General features: G+C 38.3%; 2 non-coding genes and 29 pseudogenes across 2 annotated transcripts; all 31 read right to left on the reverse strand.

The window, feature by feature from the left end:
* Positions 1–58: 58 nt before the first annotated feature.
* LOC148452429 (5S ribosomal RNA) lies at positions 59–177 on the reverse strand (annotated as a pseudogene).
* Positions 178–293: 116 nt separating this feature from the next.
* Positions 294–412, reverse strand: LOC148452430 (5S ribosomal RNA; annotated as a pseudogene).
* Positions 413–528: 116 nt separating this feature from the next.
* LOC148452431 (5S ribosomal RNA) lies at positions 529–647 on the reverse strand (annotated as a pseudogene).
* Positions 648–763: 116 nt separating this feature from the next.
* Positions 764–882, reverse strand: LOC148452432 (5S ribosomal RNA; annotated as a pseudogene).
* Positions 883–998: 116 nt separating this feature from the next.
* LOC148452433 (5S ribosomal RNA) lies at positions 999–1,116 on the reverse strand (annotated as a pseudogene).
* A 116-nt stretch (positions 1,117–1,232) lies between these two features.
* On the reverse strand, positions 1,233–1,351 carry LOC148452434 (5S ribosomal RNA; annotated as a pseudogene).
* Positions 1,352–1,466: 115 nt separating this feature from the next.
* On the reverse strand, positions 1,467–1,585 carry LOC148452435 (5S ribosomal RNA; annotated as a pseudogene).
* A 116-nt stretch (positions 1,586–1,701) lies between these two features.
* LOC148452436 (5S ribosomal RNA) lies at positions 1,702–1,820 on the reverse strand. Its single transcript, XR_015875120.1, has one exon. It is a non-coding gene; the product is annotated as a 5S ribosomal RNA (ribosomal RNA).
* A 116-nt stretch (positions 1,821–1,936) lies between these two features.
* LOC148452437 (5S ribosomal RNA) lies at positions 1,937–2,055 on the reverse strand (annotated as a pseudogene).
* A 116-nt stretch (positions 2,056–2,171) lies between these two features.
* On the reverse strand, positions 2,172–2,290 carry LOC148452438 (5S ribosomal RNA; annotated as a pseudogene).
* Positions 2,291–2,406: 116 nt separating this feature from the next.
* Positions 2,407–2,525, reverse strand: LOC148452439 (5S ribosomal RNA; annotated as a pseudogene).
* A 116-nt stretch (positions 2,526–2,641) lies between these two features.
* Positions 2,642–2,760, reverse strand: LOC148452440 (5S ribosomal RNA; annotated as a pseudogene).
* Positions 2,761–2,876: 116 nt separating this feature from the next.
* LOC148452441 (5S ribosomal RNA) lies at positions 2,877–2,995 on the reverse strand (annotated as a pseudogene).
* Positions 2,996–3,111: 116 nt separating this feature from the next.
* On the reverse strand, positions 3,112–3,230 carry LOC148452442 (5S ribosomal RNA; annotated as a pseudogene).
* Positions 3,231–3,346: 116 nt separating this feature from the next.
* On the reverse strand, positions 3,347–3,464 carry LOC148452443 (5S ribosomal RNA; annotated as a pseudogene).
* Positions 3,465–3,580: 116 nt separating this feature from the next.
* LOC148452444 (5S ribosomal RNA) lies at positions 3,581–3,699 on the reverse strand (annotated as a pseudogene).
* Positions 3,700–3,814: 115 nt separating this feature from the next.
* Positions 3,815–3,933, reverse strand: LOC148452445 (5S ribosomal RNA; annotated as a pseudogene).
* A 116-nt stretch (positions 3,934–4,049) lies between these two features.
* On the reverse strand, positions 4,050–4,168 carry LOC148452446 (5S ribosomal RNA). The gene has a single exon (XR_015875121.1). It is a non-coding gene; the product is annotated as a 5S ribosomal RNA (ribosomal RNA).
* Positions 4,169–4,284: 116 nt separating this feature from the next.
* LOC148452447 (5S ribosomal RNA) lies at positions 4,285–4,403 on the reverse strand (annotated as a pseudogene).
* Positions 4,404–4,519: 116 nt separating this feature from the next.
* LOC148452448 (5S ribosomal RNA) lies at positions 4,520–4,638 on the reverse strand (annotated as a pseudogene).
* A 116-nt stretch (positions 4,639–4,754) lies between these two features.
* On the reverse strand, positions 4,755–4,872 carry LOC148452449 (5S ribosomal RNA; annotated as a pseudogene).
* Positions 4,873–4,988: 116 nt separating this feature from the next.
* On the reverse strand, positions 4,989–5,107 carry LOC148452450 (5S ribosomal RNA; annotated as a pseudogene).
* A 351-nt stretch (positions 5,108–5,458) lies between these two features.
* Positions 5,459–5,577, reverse strand: LOC148452451 (5S ribosomal RNA; annotated as a pseudogene).
* A 116-nt stretch (positions 5,578–5,693) lies between these two features.
* On the reverse strand, positions 5,694–5,812 carry LOC148452452 (5S ribosomal RNA; annotated as a pseudogene).
* A 115-nt stretch (positions 5,813–5,927) lies between these two features.
* On the reverse strand, positions 5,928–6,046 carry LOC148452453 (5S ribosomal RNA; annotated as a pseudogene).
* Positions 6,047–6,162: 116 nt separating this feature from the next.
* On the reverse strand, positions 6,163–6,281 carry LOC148452454 (5S ribosomal RNA; annotated as a pseudogene).
* Positions 6,282–6,397: 116 nt separating this feature from the next.
* Positions 6,398–6,516, reverse strand: LOC148452455 (5S ribosomal RNA; annotated as a pseudogene).
* A 116-nt stretch (positions 6,517–6,632) lies between these two features.
* Positions 6,633–6,751, reverse strand: LOC148452456 (5S ribosomal RNA; annotated as a pseudogene).
* Positions 6,752–6,867: 116 nt separating this feature from the next.
* Positions 6,868–6,986, reverse strand: LOC148452457 (5S ribosomal RNA; annotated as a pseudogene).
* A 116-nt stretch (positions 6,987–7,102) lies between these two features.
* LOC148452458 (5S ribosomal RNA) lies at positions 7,103–7,221 on the reverse strand (annotated as a pseudogene).
* A 116-nt stretch (positions 7,222–7,337) lies between these two features.
* Positions 7,338–7,456, reverse strand: LOC148452459 (5S ribosomal RNA; annotated as a pseudogene).
* Between the last annotated feature and the right edge of the window lie 44 nt (positions 7,457–7,500).

Below are 7,500 nucleotides of genomic sequence, written 5' to 3' on the forward strand. Positions count from 1 at the left end.
AAGTTGAAAAAATGTAATGTAAAATGTAATAGAAAAGAATGTAATGGCTATATAAAATTACCTACAGCACCTGGTATACCCAGGTGGTTTCCCATCCAAGTACTAACCAGGCCCAACACTGCATAGCTTCCAAGATCAGACGAGATTGGGCATGTCCAGTGTGGTTTGGCTGTAGGTGCTCAAAAGCATTAAATTTAGACCTCTATTACTTCTTAACTCAAGTAAATTCACTGTTAAGTTGAAAAAATTAAATGTAAAATGTAATTGAAAAGAATGTTCTGGCAGTATAAAATTACCTACAGCTCCTGGTATTCCCAGGTGGTCTCCCATCCAAGTACTTACCAGGCCCAACACTGCATAGCTTCCAAGATCAGACGAGATTGGGCATGTCCACTGTGGTTTGGCTGTAGGTGCTCAAAAGCATTAAATTTAGACCGCTTTTACTTCTTAACACAAGTAAATTCATTGATAAGTTGAAAAAATGAAATGTAGAATGTAATAGAAAAGAATGTTTTGGCTGTCTAAAATTACCTACAGCACCTGGTATTCCCAGGTGGTCTCCCATCCAAGTACAAACCAGGCCCAACACTGCATAGCTTCCAAGATCAGACGAGATTGGGCATGTCCAGTGTGGTTTGGCTGTAGGTGCTCAAAAGCATTAAATTTAGACCTCTATTACTTCTTAACTCAAGTAAATTCATTGTTAAGTTGAAAAAATTAAATGTAAAATGTAATAGAAAAGAATGTTCTGGCAGTATAAAATTACCTACAGCTCCTGGTATTCCCAGGTCGTCTCCCATCCAAGTACTTACCAGGCCCAACACTGCATAGCTTCCAAGATCAGACGAGATTGGGCATGTCCAGTGTGGTTTGGCTGTAGGTGCTCAAAAGCATTAAATTTAGACCTCTATTACTTCTTAACTCAAGTAAATTCATTGTTAAGTTGAAAAAATTAAATGTAAAATGTAATAGAAAAGAATGTTCTGGCAGTATAAAATTACCTACAGCTCCTGGTATTCCCAGGTCGTCTCCCATCCAAGTACTTACCAGGCCCAACACTGCATAGCTTCCAAGATCAGACGAGATTGGGCATGTCCACTGTGGTAAGCTGTAGGTGCTCAAAAGCATTAAATTTAGACCACTTTTACTTCTTAACACAAGTAAATTCATTGATAAGTTGAAAAAATTAAATTTAAAATGTAATAGAAAAGAATGTTATGGCAGTATGAAAGTACCTACAGCACCTGGTAATCCCAGGTGGTCTCCCATCCAAGAACTAACCAGGCCCAACACTGCCTAGCTTCCAAGTTCAGACGAGATTGGGCATGTCCAGTGTGCTTTGGCTGTAGGTGCTCAAAAACATTAACTTTAGACCTCTTTTACTTCTTAACTCAAGTAAATTCAATGATAAGTTGAAAAATGAAATGTAAAATGTAATAGAAAAGAATGTTATGGCAGTATAAAATTACCTACAGCACCTAGTATTCCCAGGTGGTCTCCCATCCAAGTACTAACCAGGCCCAACACTGCATAGCTTCCAAGATCAGACGAGATTGGGCATGTCTAGTGTGGTTTGGCTGTAGGTGCTCAAAACCATTAACTATAGACCTCTTTTACTTCTTAACTCAAGTAAATTCATTGATAAGTTGAAAAAATGAAATGTAGAATGTAATAGAAAAGAATGTTTTGGCTGTCTAAAATTACCTACAGCACCTGGTATTCCCAGGTGGTCTCCCATCCAAGTACAAACCAGGCCCAACACTGCATAGCTTCCAAGATCAGATGAGATTGGGCATGTCCAGTGTGGTTTGGCTGTAGGTGCTCAAAAGCATTAAATTTAGACCTCTATTACTTCTTAACTCAAGTAAATTCACTGTTAAGTTGAAAAAATTAAATGTAAAATGTAATAGAAAAGAATGTTCTGGCAGTATAAAATTACCTACAGCTCCTGGTATTCCCAGGTGGTCTCCCATCCAAGTACTTACCAGGCCCAACACTGCATAGCTTCCAAGATCAGACGAGATTGGGCATGTCCACTGTGGTTTGGCTGTAGGTGCTCAAACGCATTAAATTTAGACCGCTTTTACTTCTTAACACAAGTAAATTCATTGATAAGTTGAAAAAATGAAATGTAGAATGTAATAGAAAAGAATGTTTTGGCTGTCTAAAATTACCTACAGCACCTGGTATTCCCAGGTGGACTCTCATCCAAGTACAAACCAGGCCCAACACTGCATAGCTTCCAAGATCAGACGAGATTGGGCATGTCCAGTGTGGTTTGGCTGTAGGTGCTCAAAAGCATTAAATTTAGACCTCTATTACTTCTTAACTCAAGTAAATTCATTGTTAAGTTGAAAAAATTAAATGTAAAATGTAATAGAAAAGAATGTTATGGCAGTTTAAAATTACCTACAGCACCTGGTATTCCCAGGTGGTCTCCCATCCAAGTACTGACCATGCCCAACACTGCATAGCTTCCAAGATCAAACGACATTGGCCATGTCCAGTGTGGTTTGGCTATAGGTGCTGAAAAATATTAACTTTAGACATCTTTTACTTCTTAATTCAAGTAAATTCATTGCTAAGTTGAAAAAATGTAATGTAAAATGTAATAGAAAAGAATGTAATGGCTATATAAAATTACCTACAGCACCTGGTATACCCAGGTGGTTTCCCATCCAAGTACTAACCAGGCCCAACACTGCATAGCTTCCAAGATCAGACGAGATTGGGCATGTCCAGTGTGGTTTGGCTGTAGGTGCTCAAAAGCATTAAATTTAGACCTCTATTACTTCTTAACTCAAGTAAATTCACTGTTAAGTTGAAAAAATTAAATGTAAAATGTAATTGAAAAGAATGTTCTGGCAGTATAAAATTACCTACAGCTCCTGGTATTCCCAGGTGGTCTCCCATCCAAGTACTTACCAGGCCCAACACTGCATAGCTTCCAAGATCAGACGAGATTGGGCATGTCCACTGTGGTTTGGCTGTAGGTGCTCAAAAGCATTAAATTTAGACCGCTTTTACTTCTTAACACAAGTAAATTCATTGATAAGTTGAAAAAATGAAATGTAGAATGTAATAGAAAAGAATGTTTTGGCTGTCTAAAATTACCTACAGCACCTGGTATTCCCAGGTGGTCTCCCATCCAAGTACAAACCAGGCCCAACACTGCATAGCTTCCAAGATCAGACGAGATTGGGCATGTCCAGTGTGGTTTGGCTGTAGGTGCTCAAAAGCATTAAATTTAGACCTCTATTACTTCTTAACTCAAGTAAATTCATTGTTAAGTTGAAAAAATTAAATGTAAAATGTAATAGAAAAGAATGTTCTGGCAGTATAAAATTACCTACAGCTCCTGGTATTCCCAGGTCGTCTCCCATCCAAGTACTTACCAGGCCCAACACTGCATAGCTTCCAAGATCAGACGAGATTGGGCATGTCCACTGTGGTAAGCTGTAGGTGCTCAAAAGCATTAAATTTAGACCACTTTTACTTCTTAACACAAGTAAATTCATTGATAAGTTGAAAAAATTAAATTTAAAATGTAATAGAAAAGAATGTTATGGCAGTATGAAAGTACCTACAGCACCTGGTAATCCCAGGTGGTCTCCCATCCAAGAACTAACCAGGCCCAACACTGCCTAGCTTCCAAGTTCAGACGAGATTGGGCATGTCCAGTGTGCTTTGGCTGTAGGTGCTCAAAAACATTAACTTTAGACCTCTTTTACTTCTTAACTCAAGTAAATTCAATGATAAGTTGAAAAATGAAATGTAAAATGTAATAGAAAAGAATGTTATGGCAGTATAAAATTACCTACAGCACCTAGTATTCCCAGGTGGTCTCCCATCCAAGTACTAACCAGGCCCAACACTGCATAGCTTCCAAGATCAGACGAGATTGGGCATGTCTAGTGTGGTTTGGCTGTAGGTGCTCAAAACCATTAACTATAGACCTCTTTTACTTCTTAACTCAAGTAAATTCATTGATAAGTTGAAAAAATGAAATGTAGAATGTAATAGAAAAGAATGTTTTGGCTGTCTAAAATTACCTACAGCACCTGGTATTCCCAGGTGGTCTCCCATCCAAGTACAAACCAGGCCCAACACTGCATAGCTTCCAAGATCAGATGAGATTGGGCATGTCCAGTGTGGTTTGGCTGTAGGTGCTCAAAAGCATTAAATTTAGACCTCTATTACTTCTTAACTCAAGTAAATTCACTGTTAAGTTGAAAAAATTAAATGTAAAATGTAATAGAAAAGAATGTTCTGGCAGTATAAAATTACCTACAGCTCCTGGTATTCCCAGGTGGTCTCCCATCCAAGTACTTACCAGGCCCAACACTGCATAGCTTCCAAGATCAGACGAGATTGGGCAAGTCCACTGTGGTTTGGCTGTAGGTGCTCAAAAGCATTAAATTTAGACCGCTTTTACTTCTTAACACAAGTAAATTCATTGATAAGTTGAAAAAATGAAATGTAGAATGTAATAGAAAAGAATGTTTTGGCTGTCTAAAATTACCTACAGCACCTGGTATTCCCAGGTGGTCTCCCATCCAAGTACAAACCAGGCCCAACACTGCATAGCTTCCAAGATCAGACGAGATTGGGCATGTCCAGTGTGGTTTGGCTGTAGGTGCTCAAAAGCATTAAATTTAGACCTCTATTACTTCTTAACTCAAGTAAATTCATTGTTAAGTTGAAAAAATTAAATGTAAAATGTAATAGAAAAGAATGTTCTGGCAGTATAAAATTACCTATAGCTCCTGGTATTCCCAGGTGGTCTCCCATCCAAGTACTTTCCAGGCCCAACACTGCATAGCTTCCAAGATCAGACGAGATTGGGCATGTCCACTGTGGTAAGCTGTAGGTGCTCAAAAGCATTAAATTTAGACCGCTTTTACTTCTTAACACAAGTAAATTCATTGATAAGTTGAAAAAATTAAATGTAAAATGTAATAGAAAAGAAAGTTATGGCAGTTTAAAATTACCTACAGCACCTGGGATTCCTAGGTAGTCACCCATCCAAGTACTAACCAGTCCCAACACTGCATAGCTTCCAAGATCAGACGAGATTGGGCATGTCCAGTGTGGTTTGGCTGTAGGTGCTCAAAAACATTAACTTTAGACCTGTATTACTTCTTAACTCAAGTAAATTAATTGATAAGTTGAAAAAATTAAATGTAAAATGTAATAGAAAAGAATGTTATGGGAGTATAAAATTACCTACAGCACCTGGGATTCCTAGGTAGTCTCCCATCCAAGTACTGATGAGGCCCAACACTGCATAGCTACCAAGATAAGACGAGATTGGGCATGTCCAGTGTGGATTGGCTGTAGGTGCTCAAAAGTATTAACTTTAGACCTCTATTACTTCTTAACTCAAGGAAATTCATTGATAAATTGAAAAAATTAAATATAAAATGTAATAGAAAAGAATGTTATGGGAGTATAAAATTACCTACTGCACCTGGTTTTCCCAGGTGGTCTCCCATCCAAGTACTGACGAGGCCCAACACTGCATAGCTACCAAGATAAGACGAGATTGGGCATGTCCAGTGTGGATTGGCTGTAGGTGCTCAAAAGCATTAAATTTAGACCACTTTTACTTCTTAACACAAGTAAATTCATTGATAAGTTGAAAAAATTAAATTTAAAATGTAATAGAAAAGAATGTTATGGCAGTATGAAAGTACCTACAGCACCTGGTAATCCCAGGTGGTCTCCCATCCAAGAACTAACCAGGCCCAACACTGCCTAGCTTCCAAGTTCAGACGAGATTGGGCATGTCCAGTGTGCTTTGGCTGTAGGTGCTCAAAAACATTAACTTTAGACCTCTTTTACTTCTTAACTCAAGTAAATTCAATGATAAGTTGAAAAATGAAATGTAAAATGTAATAGAAAAGAATGTTATGGCAGTATAAAATTACCTACAGAACCTAGTATTCCCAGGTGGTCTCCCATCCAAGTACTAACCAGGCCCAACACTGCATAGCTTCCAAGATCAGACGAGATTGGGCATGTCTAGTGTGGTTTGGCTGTAGGTGCTCAAAACCATTAACTATAGACCTCTTTTACTTCTTAACTCAAGTAAATTCATTGATAAGTTGAAAAAATGAAATGTAGAATGTAATAGAAAAGAATGTTTTGGCTGTCTAAAATTACCTACAGCACCTGGTATTCCCAGGTGGTCTCCCATCCAAGTACAAACCAGGCCCAACACTGCATAGCTTCCAAGATCAGACGAGATTGGGCATGTCCAGTGTGGTTTGGCTGTAGGTGCTCAAAAGCATTAAATTTAGACCTCTATTACTTCTTAACTCAAGTAAATTCACTGTTAAGTTGAAAAAATTAAATGTAAAATGTAATAGAAAAGAATGTTCTGGCAGTATAAAATTACCTACTGCTCCTGGGATTCCCAGGTGGTCTCCCATCCAAGTACTTACCAGGCCCAACACTGCATAGCTTCCAAGATCAGACGAGATTGGGCATGTCCACTGTGGTTTGGCTGTAGGTGCTCAAACGCATTAAATTTAGACCGCTTTTACTTCTTAACACAAGTAAATTCATTGATAAGTTGAAAAAATGAAATGTAGAATGTAATAGAAAAGAATGTTTTGGCTGTCTAAAATTACCTACAGCACCTGGTATTCCCAGGTGGACTCTCATCCAAGTACAAACCAGGCCCAACACTGCATAGCTTCCAAGATCAGACGAGATTGGGCATGTCCAGTGTGGTTTGGCTGTAGGTGCTCAAAAGCATTAAATTTAGACCTCTATTACTTCTTAACTCAAGTAAATTCATTGTTAAGTTGAAAAAATTAAATGTAAAATGTAATAGAAAAGAATGTTATGGCAGTTTAAAATTACCTACAGCACCTGGTATTCCCAGGTGGTCTCCCATCCAAGTACTGACCATGCCCAACACTGCATAGCTTCCAAGATCAAACGACATTGGCCATGTCCAGTGTGGTTTGGCTATAGGTGCTGAAAAATATTAACTTTAGACATCTTTTACTTCTTAATTCAAGTAAATTCATTGCTAAGTTGAAAAAATGTAATGTAAAATGTAATAGAAAAGAATGTAATGGCTATATAAAATTACCTACAGCACCTGGTATACCCAGGTGGTTTCCCATCCAAGTACTAACCAGGCCCAACACTGCATAGCTTCCAAGATCAGACGAGATTGGGCATGTCCAGTGTGGTTTGGCTGTAGGTGCTCAAAAGCATTAAATTTAGACCTCTATTACTTCTTAACTCAAGTAAATTCACTGTTAAGTTGAAAAAATTAAATGTAAAATGTAATTGAAAAGAATGTTCTGGCAGTATAAAATTACCTACAGCTCCTGGTATTCCCAGGTGGTCTCCCATCCAAGTACTTACCAGGCCCAACACTGCATAGCTTCCAAGATCAGACGAGATTGGGCATGTCCACTGTGGTTTGGCTGTAGGTGCTCAAAAGCATTAAATTTAGACCGCTTTTACTTCTTAACACAA

Source organism: Taudactylus pleione, unplaced genomic scaffold (genome assembly GCF_031769625.1).
Source record: "Taudactylus pleione unplaced genomic scaffold, aTauple2 ptg001184l, whole genome shotgun sequence".
NCBI classification, from domain to species: domain Eukaryota; kingdom Metazoa; phylum Chordata; class Amphibia; order Anura; family Myobatrachidae; genus Taudactylus; species Taudactylus pleione.